Below are 25,927 nucleotides of genomic sequence, written 5' to 3' on the forward strand. Positions count from 1 at the left end.
ATAACGAAGGTGGCAGGGTAAGTCCGGTCATGAATGGTTATTCTTGCCGTGCAGATCCCAGTCGGCGTGATGAGGTGTCCTCCAGCGGTTCGAATCTGAGGGCCTTCCCATGCGGTCTTAACTTTCTTCAACTGGGCGGCGATGTGTCCACTCATTACGGAGTAATCGGCCCCTGTGTCGACTAAGGCAGTGACTGCGTGGCCGTCTAGAAGTACGTCGAGGTCGGTGGTTCTTTGTCTTGCGTTGCAGTTGGGTCTTGGCGTCGGATCACGGCTGCGTCGTGTTGAACTGAAGCTGGAACGTTGCGTCGTCAAGTCGTCTTTTGTCGGTGTAGTCTTGGCTTCGCGACTTCTTCGGGACGGCGGCGTGTCGTCATTAGGTCGTCGAGATGGTTTCTTCGTCGTGTTCGTCGACGGCGGAGGATCTTCGTCAGTTCGACGAACAGCAACCGCACCTCCATCGGTTGCTGCTTTTAGTTTTCCGGATATGGGCTCGCAGAGCGGCCCCGGGCTGGGCCGGTGTATGGTCGGCGCTGCGGCGACAGGTAGCGGCCTGGTGACGGCGAACGGGACGGCCGTCGAGGGCTCCACTGAGTAGCGGCGAGGTAATCGGCGATGTCACGTGGGCGCTCGCCAAGCTGTGGACGCGGCGCATTCACGGCGAACCCTCTCAGTCCCAAGTTGCGGTATGGGCATCGGCGGTACACATGTCCGGCTTCTCCGCAGTGATAGCAGAGCGGGCGGTGGTCGGGAGCACGCCAAACGTCTGTCTTCCTCGGGTAGCTGCGCTGGGCGACGGGTGGGCGTGCTGGCGGCGGCGGTGGTGGTCGACGGAATTGCGGCGTTACGCGGTCCTGGCGCGGTCGTGGAAGGGGACCTTGACGGCGGGCGACGGCGGCGTAGCTCATCGCTTGCGGCTGAGGCTGCGGCGGTTCTGGTTGCACTTGAGGAACTCCAAGCGATCGGTGCACCTCTTCTTTTACGATGTCGGCGATCGAGGCCACTTGAGGCTGCGACGAAGGCAAGACCCTCCGCAGTTCCTCGCGCACAATGGCCCTGATGGTCTCGCGCAGATCGTCCGTAGCCAGCGATTGAATTCCTGCGTAGTGGGTAGAGCCTGCACGGCGGTTGAATTGCCGGTTCCGCATTTCGAGTGTCTTCTCGATGTTCGTCGCCTCAGAAAGGAACTCTTCGACGGTCTTCGGTGGGCTTCTTACCATCCCGGCGAAAAGTTCCTCCTTTACCCCACGCATCAGTAGGCGGACTTTCTTCTCCTCGGCCATATCCGGGTCGGCGTGGCGGAACAAACGGCTCATTTCTTCTGTAAAAATGGCAACGTTCTCGTTTGGTAGCTGCACTCGGGCGTCCAGCATAGCTTCAGCCCTTTCCTTGCGCACGACGCTTGTAAAGGTGCGTAGGAAGCCGCTACGGAACAGGTCCCACGTTGTCAAGGTCGATTCCCTGTTCTCAAACCAAGTTCTGGCGGTGTCTTCTAAGGCGAAGTAGACATGCCGCAGCTTCTCGTCGGAGTCCCAGTTGTTGAATGTTGCGATTCGTTCGTAGGTCTCCAGCCATGATTCCGGGTCTTCAGTCGCTGCTCCATGGAAGGTTGGTGGGTCCCGAGGTTGTTGTAGGATAACAGGGGACGCCGGGGCAGCCATTGGCGTTGTCTTGACCACGATCTTCTTTGTCGTCTCAGGTAGAAGTCCGTGCTCTGGGGGCAGTCCTTGCAGTCTGCGGCTAGCACGCTGGTCTTCGGCGATGTTGGTTCTGTCCTCGGGCTTCGGGCTTGGGTCGCGACTTTGCGGGGGCGTTCGGTACATGAACGCACAAGCACCTCCACCAGATGTCACGTGGTGGTGACGTTGAATAAGACAGTAGCAATACTGTGAACAAGAAAACTAACTTTTATTGGGCGAACCTGTGCCCACAAAACAGGCTACACTTATAGCGCAACGATAGCGGCGAACACGCTCGGCGATCGTCGAAAATCTGATCAGCGCGTCAAGCGCGTCGGCTTTTATAGATCAGTCATCGAATGTTCCAGATTAACTGATGGGACCCGCGTGTCTTCCACAAAGTTCTACACCATTCGTGTCACGCGATGAAATCTGATAACACAAGGTTCGGCGACAACAGACACGCGGATAGAAGCGTCGATAACTTTCCAGAAACGTCGGATACATGCAGGCGCGTCCCTCGCTCTGCGATTACAGTTCTTAAGCGGCGAAACGTGGTTGCCCGATAAAGATAAGTATACGTGTCAATATGTTCGCAAAAGTAATGATATTACTAGAGAGTTCAGAAAAGAAATACCGTAGGTCACGAAATTATGAATGAAGCTGTAAGGATTGTGAGGTATTGTTTCTCTCCTTTTCACAGCGAAAAATTCGGTACATGTCGCCCACTGTCGAATTCGATTGAAGCAATTCTTTTTTGTGTGTGTTTTCGAGGGACGTTCGTCTGGTTAAGCGAACAATTACAAGTATAGAGAACATGAGAAGCTTGTACATGTCACATGGAAATGCCTCGGTCAACATAATCTCGTCACGCTCCAAAACATGACACATCCGACAGTAACCAATGTCTTGCCCGCACTACGGGACGAATCGTCCTCCTTTTAAACGAAGTGTTTCTTAGACAGCTTGTCTCCGCCCGGAAACAAAACGGTGCTTTTGCGCTGCTCTCTTATGACAGCCTCTCTGCGCCATCCGCGCCTTCGCACTTACGCGCAAGTGTGAGCTCGCGTGCGAAGCAATTCTTCGCCGAGTACAGTTTCTGCTGGGCTCCTAAGGCACAAGATGATGCCCGAAAAAGAGAACAAGAGGGCTGAGACACGGACCAGCGCAAATTTACAACCGATTTTATTTTGTGACACTAGTCAATAAAAGCGCAGTACCACACATGCGCATTAAGCCATTAAACGCCGGCACTAGATGCGCTTATAAAAATAGTTCATCCATAGGAAGCTTTACACTTGGAAAACCAATTTTGTTTGATTAGCACAACTCATTCATACTATAGTACATGTTCCCAAAAGGGAACAATGGCGCAATTTGTATACACAACGCATAATTTTTTTCTGAGTTTTGCGGAAGCCTATGGCCTTCACTTGTGGTAAGCCATTGGAGAATGAATATGCAAGCGCAATTTGCACACTCGGCACATCATTCGGGTGCATATTGAGCTTTGCTTGCCTAATTACCCAATATTGTTACGTAGGAAGACGCAGACGAAAAGCTATGTACAAATATATTTACAAGAAAATACGCTGCGCTTGACCAAGAGGCAACAGCCCGCGCTAGCTTCTCATCGTCGTCATCGTCTTCGCACTGCTCACCTTTTCGTGATCGCACATATTGTTCCGTAGCACTACCCCCGGCTGCAAAAGCACCGTCCCGGAGCGACTAAAGATCGGACTCGGAAGCAGTGTAGTAGGCTTTGAGCCTACTGACATGCACGACATCACTTGATGCCAGAAGAGAGGACGAGTTTGAACCCACAGGAGCAATTTCGTAAGTCACAGGCGTCACCTGGCGCAGCACGCTGTAGGGCCCTGTGTATCGCGAAAGGAGCTTCTCTGAAAGTCCAACGTGACGGGAGGACGACCACAGGAGCACGAGCGCACCAGGCGAAAACTGTACGTCACGATGACGGGCGTTGTAATGACACTGCTGAGTGGCTTGTGAGGTTGTCAGTCGAGCACGGGCAAGCTGGCGTGCATGGTCGGCGAGGGCGATGGCGTCGCGCTCATACTCGCTTGTTGAGATCGCAGCAGGAGGAAGTGCCGTGTCTAGGGGCAAGGTAGGTTCGCGACCGTAAAGTACATAAAATGGAGAAAATCCGGCGGTGTCATGTCGGGAAGAGTTGTACGCAAATGTTACGTGAGGAAGGGCAATGTCCCAGTCGTGGTGGTCTTTGGAAACGTACTTGGAGAGCATATCGGTAAGAGTACGGTTTAACCGCTCTGTCAGGCCATTGATTGGTCAGACCATTGGTTCGCGACAGTGCCGAGAAATGTGCCCGATTTGATGGCAGTGGAAACAGATGGGCTTGTCGTCAGCAGTGCGCCATTCAGATGGGTTGCGCAAACGTGGTGGGTACGAAGGTGCGGGACGGGGCGGAATCGAAGAAGCCGGGCGGGTATCAGGAGGATGGGCCGAGCAGACGGTGTGAAGACCCATGTTTTCGAACTCTTGGCGGACAACTGCCTGGATCAGTGAGACCGTGACTGCAGATGTGTTGGTCGGACTGGAGTCGAAGGCAGCCGGATAGGCGGCCTCGATCTCACGCCGGACGATCCTGGTAACATCGGCAGTGTTGTTGGGACGAGGAGTGTCGGCACAGGAAGATGTCGTCGGGGTGTTGGGCAGACGGGCAAACTGCTGGTCAATACGTCGACTTTTAGCGAGTTCCAGGCGGCGGCACTCTTTTATAACAACATCCACAGTCGCTACGTTGTTGCAAACGAGCAAGTTGAAGGCGTCATCGGCAATGCCTTTGACGATGTGGGCAACCTTGTCTGACTCAGTCATGTGGGTGTCAACTTTGCGGCACAGAGCCAAGACGTCCTGAATGTACGTGACATACGGCTGTGTTGACGTCTGCACACGGCCGGAAAGCGCCTTCTGCGCGGCAAGTTGGTGACCGTAGGGGTTGCCGAACAATTCCCGAAGCTGTGTCTTCAGTGAATCCCAACTGGTGAGCTCATCTTCGTGCGTGCGATACCAAGCTCTAGGTGTGCCACCGAGGTAAAAGACTACGTTGGCGAGTATAATAGTAAGGTCCCACTGGTTATTGCAGCTGACTTGTTGCTACAGGCGGATCCAGTCGTCGACGTCTTCCCCATGTTTGCCCGAGAATACGCCAGGATCACGGGGAGCGGGGAGTGTGATGTAGGTCGTCGAAGTGGCAGCAGGTGTCGGAGCCGGGGCAGTCCGGTTGTCGTCGCCGGGAGCCATGAAGGAAGGCTCGACGTACCGTCCACTGCGAAGCTCCGTGACGACGTACAGGGAACGTCCACCTTCACCAGATATGTTACGTAGGAAGACGTAGGCGAAAAGCTATGTACAAGTATATTTACAAGAAAATACGCTGCGCTTGGCCAAGAGGCAACAGCCCGCGCTAGCTTCTCATCGTCGTCGTCGTCTTCGCACTGCTCGCCTTTTCGTGATCGCACATATTGTTCCGTAGCAATATGATGACCCTCCTCTTTTTTCTGCAGTGGAACGAGAAGGCCCCAATCCGTGTTGGTCTGTCTCGAGATATGACCCGCTTAATCATTAAATTAAGCCTTGTACTAGGCGCTTGAAAATTGTAACTGGTCAAGCTTTGGCTCAATTCCGAGCTCCACACAAAACCTCCAAGCAGCCATGCCAAGTGTTACCGGCCACTTGCTAAGCATTCACCAGTACCACTTTTTTACTTTAATGTCATGTTCGCTAAGAAAACCATCAAGAAAGACAACGCCTGCTAAATGCGTGTTGTATTCTTAAATTACTTTCGGTTGCGGCACATTCACCCTCTTTCACTCCTTCTGGCTATAGCGACTGGCTGTTGCTGTGTGAATTGCGTGGTAGTTTGTGACAACGCACATGCAGTTATTCTTGGTTCCACTTCCAAGCAAGCGTTTGACAATGAGGTATCTAGTTAGGCATCCCGTGTTTCGTTCGGAGAGTTCTTTTGACGCGTCGAAATGTCCATATCCATTCTTTCTGTTGTCATGGTTCCTGTAGCCCAAAATCCCCGCACCTTCAAGTCTTGTCGATGCGCTATAACTATTCCCAATATTGTGTAGTTTGTTGGCGCGTCTAAAAATTTCAGCACATTCATTACAACGCACGTTCTGGGTAGGTCTTTCATGTTCTCCTGATCAGCTTTTCCACGGTAGGTGTCACTGTGAAATGGGTGATCATATGAAGATGAGATAATCGATAAGTTGTTGCTCAAGCGCGTTGCCATTCCCTTTATGAAGATTTTGCAGCTTTGTCAAGGAAAAGATGGTCACTTCGCCATCATCACCATGATTAGTTTTCAAAAATTTCGAATTGGGGGAGCGAAGTATTCACTACAGTCAGGTACAACTTTAGAAAAAACGGGGCGTTTACTCCTCCGAGGCAGATGCACACGAGCATGCACCAATGGGCGCGCACTCTGGACAAACGTCATGAGCCGGACGGCCGGTGACCCCGCCGACGAAGAGGGTGGCTGCCCACGCTTCGAACTGGGCCAAGTCGCGTCAGCTGTGTACGTCAGCCCTTCGTCACAGTGAATTCCCAAACTGTTTGTGATGGTCTACCATGCCAGAAATATTACCGTGAGCTTACGATGCGGCATCTATGGCGCGTGCGTTTATTCTAAGCCGTGATTCGGCGAAGAAACATTGCAGGGATCATCGCTGACGCTGCGCTACGCTTTGCCTAAAAACAACATACCGTAGTGACCGCTGCAAACACACATCCTGCGTGTTTGTTCCATGTTTTTTTTTTTGCCCCCGAGTGAACTTACAGGGAGAAAAGCTTGCCGAAGTCTGGTGCCTACTGTAAGCGGCGGGTGTGTTCGTGTACTGTGTCGCTGCGTTTTTTGTCGGGCGGGGTGAAGTGATGGAGCAAAACAAGTCTCAGGAGAAATGAGAAAAGCGTGCGAGCATGAAACAAACCTACGAGTGTGTCAACAAAAACATTTGCAAAAGAAGCTTCCAACGCAAAGATTTGTCGCCGTCAACTTAGCGTGAACGATCGCCGTCAGCACAAAGATAGTCGAGCCTCTAGCGGCGCTGTTCGAGCGTTGGTTAGCACTGTTGATTGATTGCTGTCCATCAGTGCTCACTGCACGCGCAAGCTGTAGAAAGCGTGCTGTGACACAATCACGCATAAGGTGTGCTGCCAGCGCTCGATATGCTTTTCGACAACACAGCTCCACGCTGCTTTTGAATTCTCGTGATATACTGCAATTAAATATTCCCAAGACATTGCCAAGAGGACGGTAAAAAGAAAAAAAGGCATACGAGAAGTTAGACACAACAGCTTGTGAACCGGCTCCTAATACCTCTACCCCTGTCTGTTTGTAAATGTGTGTATTTTTTTCTTGCACTTGGGTGCCATGCAGGATGCGCCGAGTTTGGCGAAACTCGGGATCTTCACGAGCTCTGTAGACACCCCAAGATGAAAACACAAATGGTACCGAGACACAGTTTATCTTTCGACAAGCCTCCAGTTTCATTAGTTTATCTAGATTCACTCTGGGTGCCTATCGTTCTTTGGGCGTTGCCTCCTGGGCGGTCGACAAACTGGGGGTCACGTGATCATACCGTCGGTGCATGGTCGTGCCTTCTTTCACTTGTTTGTCGTTCCACCGAATGCATTACATGCACAAGAAAGTTATAAAACAAATGCATTTAGTACAATAATATTAGTTACTTTAACGCGGTTTAGAAGCAGTTTAAAGCTTACAAGATGTACACTGAACGCGTATTAGACTAAATTGTAATTTAGTACGCTTCGCATTATACCACGAGGGAATACTGTGGTGGCGCCATCACATCCATTCACCGGGCGGCCATGGCAGCTATACATCGAAGAGGCCCAGTGTAAACAAACTCGTACAACGATCTTGCAGTGCGGGACGCAGTGATCAGGCTCGACGATGGCCACTATTTATTGGATAGTTCTGTTCCTCCGTGAGCAACCATTCCGTGCACCCTGTACGACTGCCAATAGCTTCGGTGATTTTACAGAACGCAACGCGCACCTACTGTTCACGGCGCAATGCTGAAGAAACAACTTGTCCGGTGCTTCTTCTGCGAGTGCGCTGAGTTCCTCCAATCTGCGTCACTGCGGGCGTCAGGAATATTATATAGTGTGTGCAAAAGGATGACATCCTATATAGCTACGATTCAACAAGGAGGTGGTGCCGACGATGGATCTCGCTACCAACACAGCGAAGGAGACATCGACAAGCTGCAGATAAGTATCTTTCTACTGTTTCATATTTAGCATAATAAGAGTGCACGGATTAAGTCACTTTCGTAGTAAAGAACTGAATGTCCAGCAGTTTAAAAAAGGCATTGAGAATCAATGAGCGTTCGTGCTTTTAAAAGCACGTGGGCACGCCAAAAATATAAAAAAGATGAAGGTAACCTTCACTAACTTCGTGAGATAACAGAAATTCATTAGTGACATTAAGCTTGCAGAATCTATGGAAGAATACCTTTATCCAGGTGAAATATCAATAGCAGGTACTGATATAAAGCAGGAAACTTATACCAAGATTCCATGGGTTGAACAGCACATGGAAAGCATTACCGAATCGTGATCGCCACGTTACCGATATCCTTGAAAAAAGTTTACAATTATTGCATTCTACCGGTTATGCAAAATGGGCCATAAACCTGGAGGTTATCAAAGAATCTTGAGAAGTCGAGGACTGTGCAGAAAGCGAAGTAACAAAAATTGTTGGAGATAGCATTAAGACTGGAAGACAGTGGTGTAGTAAACTGTGGACACTGATATGCTAGCTGAGATTAAGAAAAAAAATGGAATCGTCAGGCAGGCCATGCACGTCTTCAATCACTTGTTGCCAATTCATAACAGGTGTTTACATAAACGTGACAGAATGGATGTCAAGGAGAGAGGACTGCAGCCGAGGATGGTAGAAAATTGCGTAATGGGACAAAAATATGATGTTTGTAGGCATAAAATGCAATCAACTCGTATAAGACGGGATTGTAGGGAGAGGTATTTGTTTTGCAGTGAACAAAAAGAGGTTTATGGTGCTGACAGTAGAGACCCGTGAAGGGACACCTCAACCGCTGGCACACTAATCAACATGAGAATTGGCTATGAAAAAGACAACCCCAGTTATGAAAAATAAAGCAACGTTGTCCCGACATTGTTTTATTATGCATACTACACTAAAGGCTTCCACAGTTAAGGGCACTTAGTACCAATAGTGCAACGAGTATTTTTCTTTGGAAATAATGGTATATATGCAGGTGATTCATTCCAATAGTCCACTTTTTTTGCAGCAAAACGTTCTGCTGCTGGAGGCACTCAACCGCCTGCTGGCAGTAAGCGAGCGCCAGGCACGTGCTCTTGAGAGTGTGGCAGAGGTCGAGAGGGCTGCTCAGCAACAGTAGTATCGGTGCCATCACTGCTCTCCAGTCGAGCCCCCAGAAGACACCTTATAAAGAAGCTTTCAGTTTAATATGTTGTTCTTTATTCAAGAGCATGAATAAAATTATTGCAACAAACATTATGCTGTGCATACTACGACACTTGTAACATGCACTTGGTGTCTCTTCAAAATAGGCAAAAACGTAAGACAACCTATGCCCCTCTTGGACCATGTAAATGAAAAATACACTAACGCAGCATACACGTCATTCTGCTGTTTGTTCTTTCTATGTGCAAGAAGGCAGTGCCTGTTGATTAGCCACAAGATGAACGTTGTGTGTAATTCACAATGAAAAGACAGGAAACAGCAGGAGCTTAATAATGCTATAACCTATAGACTGCGCACGACTGAAACACTCCCCGATTCAAACATGCCGTTACATGCATGTTCGATACCACATATTCTTTACCAATGTCATATATTTGGATGTACTAATTTTGACGCATCTTAAGCCCTTGCATAGCTCACTTCTGATGTATCGATTTCATAGGCCAAATAATTGTACACTTTGTCCTTCTGTGTTGCATGAAAAGGGGCGTCCTATACAGCCGGATACAACTTCAGAAGACAGGAGATGCCCCGCCCAGATGACCAAAGCGCAGCAGCCGATTGCCTCCACATCTAAAAAATAGTCCCTCTCCATCGAGCAGGTATTAGTCTGTCCGGCGGCACGATGTCAGTCTAGAGTGCGTGCCCATTGGTGCAGGTTTGTGTTCACCTGCCTAAAAGTGCACATTCCGCAGCCTCCTAAAGTTGTATCCGACTATAAAAACATGTAATGCATTGCACCAGTTGCATAGACTTTAGCAACTTGATAGCACACAATGATCAGGAACAGAAATTTATAAAGGCATCCAAGCAAAGCTGGCTGGCCACAATACCATTATCAGGGGCTGTAAAAAGGTCTTCCCAAATATTCCCATGACGTCCTTGAGAAAGAGGTGATGTTCGGCACTTCTTTATAATCAAAAACAGATTACAGTTATTGTTGTGCACCACGTCAAAACAAACTGAGCTTGGTTAACCCTTATGAAAATTAGTGTTGAATTTTAGTAGATATTCCATTGCCGTCCTATTGCTCAATCAACAAAATTTTTGTTGAAATATCATTGTCCCACTATTGCAGATTTGTTGACCAGCATTGAAAAGTGGCCACCGTGAAACCATTGTAATTTCATTTACCAGTTATTGCCTTGACTTTCTATGGAATTCCCATGGATGAACAATTGTATTTCCATGAAATGTAATGTGGAATACAACATTAAGTTTATGGATTGTAAAGTGGAATGCAACAATAAGTTTATGGATTTTCAAGTCCAATGCAACAATAAGTTTATGGATTTTCAAGTCGAATGCAACATTAAGTTTATGGATTGTAAAGTGGAATGCAATATTAAATTTATGGATTGTAAGGTGCAATGCAACATGAAATTAACTAATGTTGATATTCGCCATTGAGGCATGGCTTGGCCTCGGGACGTCTTCAAGGTGCATTTTCTAGCTTTCCATTGCAAGGCCTCTTTCCCTGTGGTGTTATGAAAAGAAACAACTTCGTGATTAACAAAAAGCATGTGAATCATTCCTTTTGTACAATAGCCCACAAATTTATTGAGCTTCAGGCTCTTTCATTTCTCTTGCCAGTACTGAGGAGATGATGTTCTTTATGTAGGAGAGGCTGGCAGAGGGAAACTTGGAGCATGTGTAGTCTGGAAAAGAAATACAGCATAAGATTACCGATGCATACAGGATTTTCTAGCTGTCTAATAAAATAATAACAAAGTGAAGCCTTATGCTATGTTTAGGTGCAGGCCACACTGCTAGTGTAAGTCATAAAACATCATCACAGAGTAATTTAGCTACGTTGTGTACTTTGAGCCAGGGTCTGCAGTTATCAAGTGTGCACCACAATATTGTAAAGAGCAGAGGCAGAATGAAGATAAACATCTCAGTACTGGCACCAAGCTCTTTGGCATACATAAAGAACAGGTCAGTGTGTTAGCAGCTATTCATTAGAATTTTATATAATTCATTTGCACGTACAGGTAATCCTCTATAACGAAGCCAGTAAAACCAGCACTTAACTTCGTTGTACAAAAATTTTGTTGAATGAAAATTTGACCTTTTATAAATTCATTTATCCTCACAGCAAATTTCTCTTACCCAAAAGGGTGCGTAAACCTTATCAAATTGTCGGGCAATCAGAAAAAATGAATTTCAATGACAAAAACAGTTGAAGCTTCACCCAAAAGTGGAAGCAATGATAGCAACACTAAAGTATCACAGCTATATGAAGGCTAATAAGCGTTGACATACAGCCTTGTTGCTAAAACACACTTATGTGTCCCCGAAATGGTCCGGACAAATTTTGTAGGCACGTGGGGCACAGCTACAGTAAAACATTCGCACAACAATCTGTGTAAAGCATCTTACATTAGAGGGACCCCGAAATGATTTTGATGATTCTGTACAAACATACTGAGCCATTAGAGGATAGGTCCTTCTGATCATTATTTGACACATGTAAGTGCTCCGGTTAAAGCACATAATTTATTATAAGATTTCAAAAATTTACATTGCTGCCGATCACAGCACACCACTCGGCTGAATTTTCAGCCGCATCTAACCACTTGATGTAAACTGTCCTAATATGCTGGTAGGGCAAGCTATCCGACTGGCCGCCCAGCGCGCTTCATCAATAATTTTTTTAACTTTATGGTGAACCAATGTTGTTCTTAATAGTTGGAATGTTAGTTAATTTGTTTCTATAAAAAGAAAGTAACAGAAAGAGAATGCACAAGAAAAATTTGTCACTACACTTCTGGCGCACAGCAAGTGTCGTCTGCTTGTGTTGCAACGTGCTCCATTTTTACGAGAGCTCCGCAGTCATAGTCGGTCTCAGTCCTTTCGCAAGAAACACGATTCGCCTTTGTTACATTGAAGGCTGAAAACGTAGTAACTGGCAATGTCAAGCTGCGACACCATGTCCCTCTGCAAGGCAGCAGACGAGCGAAGTGGCTGCAGTGCATCGGACTGTCGATATCGAATCGGCACCAGGATTTGCACGTTTGAAGCCGTCACTTTACACCGGAGGATTACTAAAAACCACAATAGTGTTTCGCGAGACCGGTATTTGTGTAAATGCAAGCACAAGGAGACAGGGCCTGGCCGTTTGACTGTGCCGTTTCACAGGATGAGCAGAAGCGCAAACTGCACGGCGCAGCCACCTGATGGCACAGAGCTTGACCAAAAACAGTAACAGTAACAAAGTGTATTATTCCTTGCTGCTGGTGTAAATATTTTGCACGAGCGTATTCGTTAACATGTTTTTGTAAATGCTTAAATTGTTTTACGCCGAGACAGAGCAATATTAGCTCGTTGTTTGGCTGGTTAAGCTCTGCGCCAACAGGTGGCTAGACCGTGAAGACCCATCAATCCGCTCAGCTGTGGTTACCGGAATGCCAGACACATTCGGCGTTGCGACAGACTGCTCAGAATGCACTCTGCTTCGATAGCCCTCGCTTGGGGTCGACTGCCAAGCAACTGGTGGAGAGGTTGGAGAGGCTTCGTGCACTCGGTCCTAGAGAACTGGAAGTAGACGGCACGACGTGCCGTCCTGACGCAGAGCCAGTGAAGGCGGAGCTTAGCCCTGATCACTTGGCAAACGAGTTGAGGAGAAAACGCATGGCTACGGAGGAGGGTAACTTGTAATCGTCAGTGGCTCTCTTAATACGCAAGGCTTCACACAAATTGTGGTGTGAATGATTAACTTTAGCTGTATCCTACGCGTCTACAAAATTTGTCCGAACTGTTTCAGGGGCCCTTTAAGAGAACTTTAGCCAATTACAAGTTCCCCACCTCCATAGCCATGCTTTTTCTCCAACTCATTCGCCAGGCTAAGCTCCGCCTTCACTGGCTCTGCATCGTGATGGGACATCCTGTCATCTCCTTCTAGTTGTCTTGAGCCAGCGCACCAAGCCTCTCAAACTTCTCCGCCAGCTGACTGGCAGTCGATCCCAAGCGAGCTGTCGAAGCAGCATGTGTTGCGAGCATTCTGACGCAATGCCCAGCGTGTTTGGTTTTCTGTTAACCACAGGCAAGATTTGGAGATTTTGATGGATAGGTGGAGGCGTACACTAAATCCTCTCCATGCTACTATTGCTGTGATAAGGAGCTTTTAGCCTAGACGTCCGTGAGTGGCCTGATCGCTCTGTACGGTCCAGCTACCTGGTGGTGCCGAGCTTGACCAGTCAAACTAAAAGCAAATATTGCTGTGCTGGCGCATATCTCTTGCTAGGTAACGCACGAGGAGATACGAATTTTTAAAATAATGTTCCAAGACTGGAATTTGGAGTTGTACCACTAGGACTGACGTACATACTAATCACAGCTCGGATACGAATAGGGTCCAAGGCCTCCTTGAATGGCTGGTTTAAGTGCAAGTTGCTCTTCTCACCCAGGAGCGGTTCGTCCCGTAGCTCCTCAGGGGTGAATACATTCCACAAAAGAGCCCTGGCAAATTTGCCAAGGCCACTTTCGCATGCTCAGCATAGCTTCTCTAGGGTGCCTTGTTCAACACTCACACAGGCCCCAATGTCCACCTGGGAACATGAAAAAAAAATATCATGTGGGAGCTGTATAGCCCATAACCTTTTGCAGAGTAAGATTCAGAATTTGCTGGCAATGACATACCTAACAAAAAATTAAATTATGCTGTTTTACATGCCAAAACCACGATCTGATTATGAGGCACACTGTAGTGGGGGACTCCTGAATAATCTGGACCACCTGGGGTTTTTAACGTGCATCTGTATCTAAGTACACTGGCGCTTTTCCATTTTGTCTTTATTGAAATACAGCCGTTGTGGCCGGGATTCGATCCCGCGACCTCATGCTTAGCAGCCCAACACCATAGCCACTAAGCAACCACAGCGGGTGACACATCTAGGAACAAATAGCTAAGTTTAAAGGAGAGAAACAATGCGGTAACCTGCAGCAGTTACTGACATGACTTACAGCAGCAAGTTGTTCTTCATCGACTATCATTTTGCTTTATCATTTCTACACTTAAATAAAAAATACAGATAACTTCCTTTATGCTTTATTTGGCTTATTATCTGTTGGTTTCACATGATTGTGTTTAACAAAATTGGGCCCCTCAGTTCCCTTTGTCTTTAATTTCATAATGAGGGTCTTGAATCAGGCAGGTTTGATGTCTTCAAGTAGCATACAAGAGTTTATTGGTCAGCTGCCTGGTCATAAAGTTCACATATGCGTCACCATTGGCCAAAAGGATGGTCCACATCCAATGGATTGGCATGAATAGAACTGGCTAACACACCCACGGTTACACATAAACAAAATACCCAAGAATCTAGAAGTTGGAACAGTTGCCGCGGTAACACAATTTGTAGTGAAGAGGTTGTGGGTTCGGCTCCCACCGGAGGCAAGTTTGGTTTTTCTGGCACTTTCATATCCATTCATGATATCTACACACAGCATAAGGGCACAGGAAAAGCTCAAGTGCATACTACTCTGATAAGCACCATAGCCCTCAATATCAGGTGACACTTTTTTGTCATGTAACACCAAAGTGGCCTCCGTCAAGTGAAATTGTACAAGCTCATGACATTAAAGTTACTGTCTGGTGATGGTGTAAGTTATCAGTGGCTTAAAAGGATTTGAACGCAAGCTCACTGTTATGAATTCATCAAAGAAAACATGGATGAGAAAGGGAGACAGGACGAGTGCTTTTTGGCAATAGTAAGTACAGGTTCAGACATGGATGCTACACAGCACGCATTATATTAGGACTATAAATGACGTTTCTAGCCAGAAACATAAATGCATAATTACAGTGAAGACAGTGACAAGTTTCCTCAGGCATCAACCCTAATGTGTGCTTTCACAGACAAAATTGATATGAAAAATGCAGCCTATCAATGAGAGGTCATCCTGCTTACTACCTTTTTAAATAAACAGCAATTTCTGATGATGCATTGCTATACCAATGTGCATGTTCCTGCCTTTGACTTGAAGAGACTTGGAGCTTGCAGAGAACAAGTTTAAGGATAGTGCGAAAAATTCCTTTTTTCTGACAGTACCATTTCATGCATTTATGTTAGCTAGCTAAGACAGAGGATATGATAGATATATGCACCTTTGGGCAAGCAACAAAAGGTCCAACTGTTTGTTTGGCTTGATTTACAACCTTGCCAAGTGCCGTTTTAGGTCGTTTTGACTAATTTGGGTGCTTCTGCAAAATAAATTGGTTACGAAATTATGAAAGCAATCACTTATGGTTCTTTAGTATATCACAACAGACAGGTGCTTTTGGATTGCACCACAGTGAAAATGCAGCCACTGAGCCATGGCAGCATGTGAAATGAAACTGGAAGTGGATAAATGCACAAGTTACGCAGAATGAAAAAGCGATCACTCGCCACTTTGTTTATCTCATTGTGCTTCTGCTGTCCTTTTCCAAGTTTTTGTGCTAGCGGATGCATGCACATTTTATTTCTTTTCTCTCGTCCTTTGATCTCTTGTTATATATTGAGCCTGTAGTACTAAACACGAGCGTACCTGTGCCATAAGGGTAGTACAAACTGATTTTATGTTGATTCCTTCAGTACTGGGGTGGTTACGAGCCTCTTCAGTCAAGCAGAGCTGCTAGATTACGTGTATTTAGTAGCATGTCGCTGTCTACTAACGGCCGGCTCATCATCCTTACACAATACTGGGCAGCTCATTCCCACCAACTTACTCGTTTGATATTTACGAGAATCTGCAATTATTATTATTATTTTATTTATTGCATTCTGCCCAATTCTAACTAGACTGGCACAAGTAGTGTGGTAGCAAATACGTCGGTATCAATGCACTGCCCAATGCTGTGTAAGGGCACCAAGCAGGAAATTAGCAGACAGTGACATGCTGGTAAACACAAGTAATCTAGCAGCCCTGCTTGACTGAAGAGGCTCATAACCACCCTAGCAATGAAGCAATTACCTTAAAATCAGTTTAGACTAACCTCTATTTATTGGCAATGGAGCGCTAGTATCCATGCATTCCATCTTTGGTGCCAAGAGGCTTCCTGAAGTGAGAAGATGTATTGTACATTTTGAGATCGGTGGAATAGCACTTCAATATCCTTTTTTCGCCCTTTAAGCAAAAAATTATTCTAACAAAGCTTTCTCAGTTTAATAACAACAAAATGAGCTATCACAAGAGGCAGTGTTTGCATATTTTTTTTTTCAATTCATTGTTAAATTAGCACACCGTATCAGCTTTCTTGAGTGGTCGTCACATGTGTACACTATTGTACCATATTCCGTCCAAGCATTTTTTTTTCAGCATTGTACAGGTCCTGACCATTTGCCTGATGCAAAATTTAAGCTTTTACTGGAAAAAATCCTAAATACAGGCCATTTTACTGCCTTTCAATGGCCTATAAAAACGTTAGAAATGGCTGATAATCGACGAATGCATTATGGTGTAAAACTTCTTTCTCTTCATTTACCTGAAAAATTTTGTTGTGCTTTCGTAGGAAAGAAAGAGTGTTCTTACCAGCGCCTTTTATGACATAGTTTGGCACTTTGTGACCAAGTTCACATGGTAATAACGGCAGCAAAAACCTTTCCGTTGAAAAACATGTTTCATGAAATTAACTTCTTTCTTATTTTGAAGGGTCTTCAACTTTTTCAAAAGCAATGGCAAGTGGTCAAGCACCAAGGTTAGGACAGCTGCTGACTGTATAATGTTGTGGCAACATATGTTTAAAGGCTTTTTACCATAAATGTAATCGTGTTTTTCTGCCATCCGCTTCATATGTTCCACTTCATCTTTTAATTCCCGATTTTCTTCGTGAAGTGCCTTTACCTGAACAGTACAGGTGCTGCATGGGTTGATATCTGAAATAAAAGAAAGCATCTATTTTTTTAAAGACATACAAGAACAATTGGTTTAGCAGTATCAGACCACGAAAATTATCTGTGGGCAGTGCATTTTCACAGACTGTCATCGAAGTTATCAACATAATGCCTTCTTACAAACACGCCTTAATTCAATATTGCCAATGGTAGTTGCCAAACTATAAAAGCACCACTAAATGAGGCCTTTGGCAATACCAGTTATTCGGTTGCTTGATTCCCAACTTATTCAAAGATTAAAACTAGACAACCAGTGATCAGTCAGCCTGCATGGTTGTTTGATGAATAATATTCGAATGTTCAGATGTCCCGATATTTTTGTTTACTCCACACCGTTGAACGGTTTCAATGGAAACCTTATTTAAAAATATATAAACACAGACAATGATCCCTTTAGAATAAAAACAGGAACAGCGCAACACAGGGCGAGCGAGTGAAGAGCACAGCACAGAGCGCTGTCCTGTACTCCATGATGTGCTGTCCCTGTCTTTATTCTAAACATGAACCAACCAGCCCCACTGAACACAATGCAAACAATGATCACTTGCTTCATCATCATCAGCCTGGCTACGCCCACTGTGGGGCAAACGCCTCTCCCATACTTCTCCAACTACCCCGGTCATGTGCTAATTGTGGCCATGTTGTCCCTGCGAACTTCTTACTCTCATCCGCCCACCTAACTTTCTGCTGCTCCCTGCTACGCTTCCTTTCTATTTGAATCCAGTCCGTAACCCTTAATGACCATCAGTTATCTTCCCGCCTCATTACATGCCCTGGCCAGGCCCATTTCTTTCTTGATTTCAACTAAGATGTAATTAACTTGTGCTTGTTCCCTCACCCAACTTGCTCTTTTATCCCCCTTAATGTTACACCCATCATTCTTCTTTCCATAGCTCGTTGCATCGTCCTCAATTTAAGGAGAACCCTTTTCATAAGCCTCCAGGTTTCTGTCCCGTAGATGGGTACTGGTAAGACACAGCTGTTACACACTTTTCTCTTGAGGGATAATGGCAACCTGCTGTTCACGATCTGAAAATGCCTGCCAAACGCACCCCAGCCCATTCTTATTCTTCTGATTGTTTCAGTCTCATGATCCGGATCCACGGTCACTACCTTCCCTAAGTAGATGTATTCCCTTACCACTTCCAGTACCTCGCTGCTTATCGTAAACTACTGTTCTCTTCCGAGACTGTTAAGCATTAGTTTTCTGCAGATTAATTTTTAGACCCACCCTTCTGCTTTGCCTGTCCAGGTCAGTGAGCATACATTGCAACTGGTCCCCCGAGTTCCTAAGCAAGGCAATATCATCAGCGATTCGCAAGTTACTAAGCTATTCTCCATTAACTCTTATCCCCAATTCTTATGCTGTGTCAAGTCCTGTACATTTGTGGGCCAATTTTTATTTGCATTTACTTATACAGAAAGAAGTGGCGAGCATGGCCAGTACTTTGTAGCGATGCCTTTTCTCGATGCCAATGCCTTTCAGTGCTTTTCGGATTTATGAGTGGCCTCTTTTAAAGCTCCGCCCGATACACAGCCTCGCTTGACCACTCACTAAAGCGAAGAGCACTGAAAGGCATTCTTATCGGGAAAAGGCATGGAGGAAGGAGAGCGTAGGAGAGGCGCCGGCCAACACAGACGTGTTGGAGGTAGTGTGACGGAAGTCGCATGCTGTTTTTCGCAATGCAGCACTGGTAATGGTGCCCCAAATGAAAACCTTGCCATAGCAACCATGCCCCTTAAGCTCTCGCTGCTGTGCTAGGCCTCTGAAAAGTGAAATAAGCTTGTTCGACCCACGTCTTTCTCGCAGCACATTATGTTCGCAAGACAAGCTGACTTTGAAGCGAGGTGTGTAAGCTTGAAAGATGTTTTGGGTCTGTGAGTGCAAGTGTCAGCAACAGACATACTCAAGTATTTGCGGTGCAGGTCTTTGTCATCTTCTTCAACATGCCCCAGATGGGCACAGGATCGCGTCTGCTTCACTAAAACTGATCAAGAAGTTTCACAGGCATTGTTCTGATGCGCATCAGCAGCACACACTTCTGGCAGCTCATAGCAATGCAAGTTCAAAGCTCGTGCCTAACTCTTCTGGCGAGCTGATTGGAGGCACAAAGGGAGATGGCACACCAACATGGCTGCATTTCCGGCTTCAAAAATGTGGGGTGCAAGACCGGGCTAGTTGGTATTCCATGGTGAAGTAACTAGCGCAAGAGTGGACACTAAAAGGCGACAAGGACAGGCGCTTGTCCTTGTCATCTTTTTAGTGTCTCATTGTCTCATGTCCACCCTTGCGCTAGTCACTTCTTCAAAAATGTGACGTCAAGCCCTCCTCCTTTGTTTCTTTCCTCCATGGGAAAAGGCATTGCTACAAAAACCGGCCCATGCTTGTCTTGACTAAGTAAGTCTGGTTAAGTACCAACCTAGTTTACATAATGAGCTTATTCGCAACTAGTGATAAATGAGGGTTAGTTATTAAATTTACAAACAACTTTTTTGGTAATAGTGTAATGAACAGCCAGCTATGTCATCTGACCTTTCAATCTCCCTCATGTACTATATATACAGCTTGTCCCACATAGCTTGAGCCAAAGTTTTAAAAATGAAAGGCACTCTGGACGCAAGGTGAACCAAATTCATAATGTTGGCACTGTTCTAGAGTTACTCAGGCTGTTTTTTTTATTTTCCCCTTAACTAACGGATTATTTATGTTTAATTAATGAACTTTTTAAGTATTGGCTGCAGACCCCAAGTGTGAGATGCAAAGTTGTAGAGCATTTACAGAAACCTCTCAATAAATTGTTTCCAACACGGTATATTTCACATGGCCCCTTTTTCCGTGTTCCAAAGAAAGCCCACAACATATGAAAAGATACCACGTGGCAGGGCACTTGTGCACTGTTATTGTGCTGCTCTGATGCGTGCGATGGATGAACAGTGTCGGCTGCAGTGAGACTGGCTCGCAAGAGGGTGTTATGCCTGGTGTAGGTATCCGGCCATGCGGCTGTTATTGCAGGACGGTGCAAATGCATGCTGCTGGCCAAATGTTGCCAAAGCGATAAAGCATCTAAGGCCACAAAAGAGAAAAGATGAAAGCAGCATTTTGATTCTGCTTGAAAGAAGGAAAGGGCGAAGTACGTGGGAATGATGGAAAGCAATTACTGCTGCTGGAATTTTGCCTTTGTACACAAATGACCTTGCAAAAGTTTTCAAAGTGAACGATGATGCTACAACTTTAAACCTTAGGGCTCGAATAACAGCGGATAAGTCGCATGCGGACAAAACTAACTAATGGTAAAAAAACCTTGGCTATATTCAAGAAAGATTACACATGTATTCTTCAGACAACTCTTTCCATACTGGCCCCGTCTGCTCTCCTTCTCGCACTTACTGTCTACCAGACTTTTTTTTTATCTCGCACCCCACGGATGCACATCACTTTGTGGTCGCAGTATCGGGTGGCCGCGTCTGGCGTCACACTTGTGCACCGTCACCAGCGTGTCAGTCCCCGAGAGAGTGCGCCCACAGGCTGTTCCAGTTTACCGGATGTAGATCATACCTTATGTACCTCGTCTGAACCAATTCCAGCGAACTGCAATGTTGGGGGCGAGGACTTACGGAGTCGCCATCTGTCAGAAGCTCCTCCCTTGCGTAGTATGAGATCACGCGGCGCGCTCCTCATAGGTTTCGCTTACAGAGCTAAAAAAACACCACGTGGCGGCCCTCCTCAACATTTATGTAAGTACTCTCACAACGAGGGAAGTTTTTGACTGTCGATATAATAATCTTGGGCAAACTGAAAGCACAGAATTGTTTACAGACGCTATCTCTTTGCCGAATACATATGTACAGTGAGCGCCACTGCACGCGGTCGCCAGGATGGAGTCTCCCTAATTGCGGGAAAGGTAGGCAAATGCTGCGAATAAACTATGCGAAATATGTTCTTATAGTGGGCTGTCTGTGTAACCAAATGGGGCATAACAGAATGAAGCCTCAATGCAGCGATCGCACGGGTTCGCAGCGACCGACTGCACGTCTGCATGCATGTCTGTGAACAATGTTTTGCTTTCGCTGTGAGCGCGTTTTCGCACCGTGCCGTGAGCTTTAGGCTGCAGCATATGAGCATTTTACAGTACAATGGCAATCTTTGCTGCATGGACGCTATCACAACTGTTCAAAAATAATTTTGTGATAGAGATTGCGACACCTACGGTGACTGTGATGTGCCATCGCAACGATTAAATCTTTTTTTGTCTTCTGAATTCTTGGACGTTCCAATATTATTTCTCAAGTTGCATCGCACTGTATGCTTATCGGTCTTCTCAGCGTGCGATTTCCCTGTGCTTCTTCGTCGTAATCCAGTGCAATAATTCATAGCACAAACGTGACCATATGCCATGCCTTTTTTTTAATGTGCTTCTTGCCGCTCCCTTTCCGTTCCAGTGAACTTGCCAGTATCTAGCGTCAACAAGTTCATAGACCAAAACCGTCATGACATTAGCTAGGCAGTGGGCGCGGGCAAGCGTCTCGGTGTGCGTTTTCTGCTACTCACCGAACATCGCGCAGTCCTGACACCATAGCAGAAATCTTCCTCGCACCTGTTTGCTGCATACCGGAGTTGTAGGTGATGGCTGTCTGCCACTTCTAAGTTTCGCGAGTCAAGCTTCATGTGGCTCTTTGTTCTGTGGCTACGTGTGAATAAGGCTGACACCAGGCTCCACTGCGTACGTCCGGCACAACGGCACCGAGCAGCAGCCTACCATACTGCACGCTTCCAAAGGCAGCCACTACCTATTAGAGTACTTTCAAATGTTGTCAAGCGGTAAAGCCTCACCACTTAATCAGAACTGTAGCACAGGTGGCACTTTAAACTTTCATTTTCAGCTCGCTTCGGTGCTTCCAATGCAGCAGATGCGGCCACAGTGTCCACGTGACCTCTCATATGTCACGTCACGCCGATGGTGGCATGAGCTTTTCCAGTGGTGGAGCTCGCCCCCAATATCCAGAGCTCCTCAGGCACACATATCCCTGCGTGTTCTCTACAGCAACGCTATTCAGCTGTGACCAACGTTGAGCAGCGGATATGGCTTACTCCAATGAGGAAAGGAGGATATGGTTTTGGCTCTAGGTGCGTCAAGTGGACATAGAAGGCGTGCACTTTAGCTATTTCCACACTGGCATCCAGGTAAGCATCTGAGCTCAATGATGATTGTGCATGCATATGAAACGCTGAGACAGACTGGGACTTTTACGAAGAAGCAACATAAATCTTCAATCCTGGACGAGGACGTGGAGATAGATACTGTGTCAGTTTTCTTCAGACCCACATGCAAGTGCTCGTAGTGTGGGTGCTGAAGCTGGAGTGCCAAATTCTTCAATGTGAAGAGTACTTAAGAAGAGGCAGCCTCATCCATACCACATGCAGCTGCACCAGGTGTTGGAGCCCCGCTATTTCAAAAATCGAAAGCACTTTGCAAACTGGATTATAATCAAGGTGGAAGATTATCTTCCGCCGGGCGTTGCCAACAAAACATTGTGCACTGATGAAGCTACCTTCTCATGTAATGCCCACGTGGACATCCACAACACTCACTATTGGAGCAACGAAAACCCTCACTGGGTTTTGAAGACATTACCAATATCAGCGGTCGGTTAACGTGTAGTGTGGAATTTACGGTGGCACTATCATTGGCCCCCTGTTTTTTAATAACATGCTTACAGGCGAAACATATGAATGACATCCTCTTTTCTTTGCCGATTTTCTTTGGATTTTCTTTGCCGAGTTCCATTGGCTAGGATCAAGGATATTTGGTATCAGCATGATGGTGCTCATGCACACGGCAGCAGCAAAGCTTGCAAATGGCTGCATGAATTATTCCCGCAGCAGTGTATTGGACAGCATGGGCTCATTGCTTGGCCAGCATGGTCGCCAGATTTAATTCCCTTGCTTTCTTTCTCTGGGGCTACATCAAGGATCAAGTATACCGGACACCAACTACAACATCATTGAACCTAAATGAAAAAGTAAGACAAGTTTGCAACTCCATCCCTGATACCATGATCAAGAACGGCTTGGAAAATGTGCCTATGAGATGGTGACCTCTTCGAACACGCATTATAATCGAAAGGCACTTTTTGGATTGAAGGTCACTGCAAAATCATTCCGGCCCTAACGCCGCCTCCCCGCCCAACCCCATTACACTCCATCGGCAGGCCGCCAGCTCGTGTCCATTTCAAGAATAAAAAAGAAATAAAGCTATCTTCTTGTTCTCTTTCGTCTCCTTAGACGCTTTATCGCTTAGGCACCGCTCAGCCAGCAGCATGCATTTGTGCCGTCATGTGATAAAAGCCGCACGCCCAGATACCTACACCAGACGTAACGCCCTGTCACGGGCCAGTCTCGCTGCAGCCGACGTCTTCATCCATCGCACGCTTGAGAGCAAGCAACACAATAACAGTGCACCATTGCCCCGTCACATGGTATTTTTTTTATATTTCGCAGGCTTTCTTTGGAATGCGGAAGAAAGGAGCACGTGAGATATATCGTGTGAGTGTGTGTCCTTTTTTGGGGGGGACTTAGAGAAAGCATTTGATAACGTTCCTCATGAACGCCCGTTTCTAAAACTTTCATGCGTTAATTCTTTTGCTTTTGAATGGATTTGTGATTTTCTAACTAACCGCCAGCAATTCGTGCGCGCCAATAAACAGTCTTCTGCCTACCTTCCTGTCAGCTTGGGCGTGCCTCAGGGCACGATCCTAGGCCCACTATTATTCCTAATATATATCAATGATTTACCGAGTGATATTTCTTCTAACATCACACTTTTTGCAGACGACTGCATGCTACATATATCGTCCAATTAACAACCTGTCTGACATTCACTCCCTTCGGTCTGACTTTCAACGGATCGAAATCTGGTGCAACGAGTAGCTCATGTCACTAAACACAAATAAAACATCACTACTTTCTTTTCATTGCCAGCAATATTACTCATCACTGAATTATTTGATCTATAACTTCGCAATTTCATGTGTAAGTGCGTACAAGTACGTAGGTGTTCATTTGTCATCACATTTAACACGGTCCTTTCATACAATGCACTAATACTACTACTGAACTACTACTAATGAAGCTACTACTAATGAAGCTAACCGCGTTCTTGGTTGTTTACATCGTAACCTTTATCTACCACATCCTTCTGTCCTACTTCTCGCCTATCACACAATAATCAGACCAAACTGGAATACACATGTACTGTTTGGGACCCTCACCAAGGTAACCCTAATAAAATGCTAAAATCTGTACAGAACCATGCAGCCAGATTCATTTTCTCAGAATGCTCATACCATTCTAGTCTCACCGAACTAAAATCTCGTGTAAACCTTGGAAGTCTTTCAGCACGCTGCAGAATAGCACGTCTGTGCCTATTGTTCAAGTTTTATCACACGTCACCTTGTACTCCTGCCATCAAGTCAGCACCAATCACGAAACAGCTGTATACCCACCATCTGCTCGAACCACTGTGAATCTTTCTTCATTTTTTGTCAAAACATTGCAAGATTTGAATTACCTTCCCTCTGACGTTGCGCTCCTCTCCAGTAGCACCGACTTCAATACAGTAATAAAAAAAATTGTATATAACACTTAATGCATTTGTAAATAGCCCACCCCTCATGTAAAATCCCTTTACTGGGGCCTTTGCGATATTGTAAATAAATAAATATTACTTCTTTTTCATAAATGCGTGACCATCCACCTGTAGAAGACCGGCAGCTCGAAATACGAATGCCTTACAGTGGAATGCCCCTGACACGCTTCGGCCTCCGCGGCCCCAACTTACGGGCCGCCCTGCTTCCAGCTTTGACCCTCCCGCCCCCCTTGGGTGCCCTGGAGAACCTGCGCCGCCTCTTTTGCTATAATATCAAGTGCTCTTCTGAAGCGTTCGTTTGCCGGTTACATGTCCCCTCCGGGAGCAGTGCTTGTAAAAAATCCTCCAATCTCTTGTCGCGACGATAAAAGCGGCCCGCGACTTTTATGCGACACCAGTCAGAACTTTGCTGAAATATCGAGCAGAACGACTGATAAGCGGGCAAGCTGGCACGAATTTGTGGCTAGGCTGTATTACATTGCGCTGCTCGGGCATACGTATGAAAAATGTCAAGGTCTAGCACACAAACTGGTCGCGTCGATCATATTCGCTATGAGATGTTTTTTTTTTTCGTGTCTTAGTGATCAATTGATTGTACGTGCAACACGCTACACCGGCAACCTGGACAGCGCATAAACTTTTCTGAGACAGGTTCCGTGTAACGTGCCTTTAGTTGGGATGCATCATGTAACCACGCAAACGACAACGGACGAGGAAAGAAACACACAGGACAGGCGCGGATGTTTCATCTTCCGTTGTCGTTTTCGCGGTTACATGATGCATTCCAATATCGACCACCAACTAGCCCGCCTCTCCCTGTTAAATATGTTACTTTAGTAGGGACAGCCGTCAAAAAACACGAGATGTACTCACCGAAGGCAAGGAGTACTGCCAGGTCCGGTGGCGTTCCTTCTTTCCAACTGATGAGTTGAATACTTCTTTAATTGACCCCTGCTGCGATATGAGACGGAAGGCCACATCCGTGTCGGCCAAAGCATTCACGGGATACACGTCCCACTTGTTATCGTCAACTCACTTCGCAAGGACGTGAGATATCTTACGCTCCAGCTGTCCGAGCAAACAAACGCACGTGCCGAGGCCGGAACATAAAATAAAGAACCAACATGACGGGAGGCAACTAACAAAAATACGTACGAAATGGCGACGGAAAAATGCAAACACG

At 46.2% G+C, this 25,927-nt stretch overlaps 1 protein-coding gene and 1 long non-coding RNA gene across 5 annotated transcripts in view; both read right to left on the reverse strand.

The window, feature by feature from the left end:
* The window catches only part of LOC135914799 (uncharacterized), a 200,479-nt gene that overhangs the window by 51,787 nt on the left and 122,765 nt on the right, over positions 1-25,927 (reverse strand). The window lies entirely within an intron of this gene.
* LOC135914800 (uncharacterized) lies at positions 10,663-25,907 on the reverse strand. Of its 3 annotated transcripts, XR_011514788.1 has the most exons (5): positions 25,618-25,907; positions 16,961-17,080; positions 15,331-15,426; positions 13,548-13,771; positions 10,663-10,879 (listed from the first exon to the last, which is right to left on the reverse strand). It is a non-coding gene; the product is annotated as an uncharacterized lncRNA (long non-coding RNA). The 3 variants fall into 3 exon arrangements; XR_010568420.2 differs by lacking the exon at positions 15,331-15,426 and having other exon boundaries at positions 10,670-10,879; positions 13,552-13,771; XR_011514787.1 differs by lacking the exon at positions 15,331-15,426 and having other exon boundaries at positions 10,670-10,879.

This window comes from Dermacentor albipictus, chromosome 5, assembly GCF_038994185.2.
Source record: "Dermacentor albipictus isolate Rhodes 1998 colony chromosome 5, USDA_Dalb.pri_finalv2, whole genome shotgun sequence".
Lineage (NCBI taxonomy): Eukaryota > Metazoa > Arthropoda > Arachnida > Ixodida > Ixodidae > Dermacentor > Dermacentor albipictus.